Source organism: Pteropus vampyrus, unplaced genomic scaffold (assembly GCF_000151845.1).
Source record: "Pteropus vampyrus isolate Shadow unplaced genomic scaffold, Pvam_2.0 Scaffold474, whole genome shotgun sequence".
NCBI classification, from domain to species: Eukaryota; Metazoa; Chordata; class Mammalia; order Chiroptera; family Pteropodidae; genus Pteropus; species Pteropus vampyrus.
The window spans coordinates 157218-159607 of record NW_011889255.1 but is presented as its reverse complement, the minus strand read 5'-3'; the positions used below and the strand labels follow the sequence as shown (position 1 = coordinate 159607).

The following is a 2390-nucleotide window of genomic DNA, read 5'->3' as shown; positions in this document are numbered from 1 at the left end:
TGTGTGTGTTTAGGGTAAGTTCAACCTTCATTCCAACTCTGTATATCTTAACTTTTATTTTATTATCATTTTTAATTGTACAGCACATTGGTTAGACAATTACACAGTTTATAAAACTTTGTTCTTCTCTCCTCTGGCTCTACACCTAGCCATTATATTAATGCTAACTGCACCCCCTTGGCTGTGCTCTCCATATCTGTGACCATCTATCAACTACTAATTGTACTTCTTTAACTCTTCACACCCTTCTCCCAGACCTCCAAACTCCAATTCCTCTGTCCATCACCAGATTGTCTTCTATATTCGTGAGTATGTTTCTGATTCATTTGTTCATTTTGTTCCTTAGATTCCTCATATAAGTGAAATCATATGGTATTTATCTTTGTCTGACTTATTTCACTCAGCATAATACCTCTAGGTCCATCCATATTGTTGTGAATGGTTAAGATTTCATTTTTTTAATGGCTGAGTAATATTCCATTGCATATATGACCATAAAAACATAAAACACTTCATGAATTTGCATGTCATCCTTGCACAGGAGCCATGCTACTTTTCTGTGTATTGTTCCAATTTTAGTATATGTGCTGCCAAAGTAAGCACCCAACTCTGTTCTTGAGTGAAATTAATGAGAAGAAACTAAAGAAATCCATTGTACCACGTTTAAAGAAATATTCCAGCAAATAGAACAATGAGTAGGAAAATCTAACTTCTTTTTTATGATATCAGAATTGTGTTGTCTTATTGCAATTATTGTCTGATTGCGATCCTACAGAGGGATGAGAGTACAGGCTTCCCAGTTCTCAGTGCAGAAGGAAAACAAGGTGAAATAAAACACATTGAGCGTCCATATGTATAGAGACTCTGTCTGCATAGAGAACGCATCACACAGCAAATTCTGTATTCCACTCTTCCATTTAAATTCTCCATTTATTTGCTACATCAGTCTTTGAGGAAGCATTATTATATTACACATTTTGCAGATGAAGAGAGCAAAACTTCAAGCTGTTAAGAAAACTATCCAATGTATAAAGCGTTAGGAAGTAGAATAGACTTGAGCACAGTCTTCAAAAGAGTGTTAATATCCAGGACCTTATTTTCCTGTCTAATTTCATTTTCTCATTTAGAAGATTATATATGTATATATGTGTGTGTGTGTGTGTGTGTATCTTCTAGTAAATTCAATCGTTCAATCATCAGAGCAGACAGAATAAATCCAAAACATCATGAAAGACATTACCTCAAAACTTGACTTGTAAAGATCCCACCACCGTGCCAAAAAAAAGTACCCCAATTGACATCTATGAAATACGTTATATATTTATTGATATAAGAAATTTAATTAACAATTTAAGAAATGGAAATATTTAAAAAGAATTTGTACGTCAGCAGCCAGAATCATGAATTAAAAGAGACAGGAGAAGAATCAGCACAGAGAGTTATCCTAGAAGAAGGCGATGGAGAAAATGTTATGAAGAAAGAAGAGATGATTAAATTCTAAAGAAAACGAAATCAAAAAGGAGATTGACTTTTCCAAAGTTCACACGCCCGGGCAGTCTGACTGCAGATGTCTCCTTGCGGCGGTGGCTCCAGAGCAGAGTAAGAACTGTGGTGGCAGAAGTCGCGGCAGGACAGACATTTAGATAGTTTCTTCCCCTCTTTGATCGACTGCTAGTTGCAAGGAGTGCTGTGGGAACTGTAACCAAAGGAGGCATTATGCTTCCAGAAAAATCTCAAGGGAAAGTATTGCAAGGAACAGTAGCAGCTGTTGGGTAGGGCTCTAAGGGAGAGGGTGGAGAGATTCAACCAGTTAGCGTGAACATTGGGGACAAAGCTCTTCTGCATGTGGAGGCACCAAAGTAGTTCTAGACGACAAGGATTATTTCTTATTTAGAGATGGTGATATCCTTGGAAAGTATGTAGACTGATATTAATCATTATTGAAATGGCATCACCTGAAGCTGCCGATTTCACTGAAGTTCTGAATTTTCATCATGTAAATAATTTCCATGTCTCTTTTGTAATAAATTAATGATATCAAAGGTACAAATAAGCAGATTTTATTGATTGAACAAAATATTATAATTGAAATCTTCAAAGAAGTTTTATTCAGGAAGAGCAGAAAAACAATCAATAATAATATTTCAATTTAAAATATACTGAAAAATAGTAAAATAATAAGTTGGAAACCACCAGTTTTTTAAAGACAGGTTTATCGCACAATACGTTTCTTACAGGAATTGATCACTGTTTTGAGGTGAACACTTTGATGAGCTTTGCCAAGCACCTACAGTCTTGTAACCACTACTACAATCAAGACGGAATATTTCCTCCAGCCTAATGAATTTCGTTATGTCCTTTTGTAGACAATACCATCCCTTCCCTCAGTC

The 2390-nt window shown here is 35.7% G+C and overlaps 1 non-coding gene and 1 pseudogene across 1 annotated transcript; one reads left to right on the top strand and one right to left on the bottom strand.

Annotated features, from left to right (window-relative positions):
- The window catches only part of LOC111732617, a 3879-nt pseudogene extending 1951 nt beyond the window's left edge, over nucleotides 1–1928 (top strand).
- On the bottom strand, nucleotides 497–603 carry LOC111732624. The gene has a single exon (XR_002777634.1). It is a non-coding gene; the product is annotated as a U6 spliceosomal RNA (small nuclear RNA).
- Nucleotides 1929–2390: the final 462 nt, after the last annotated feature.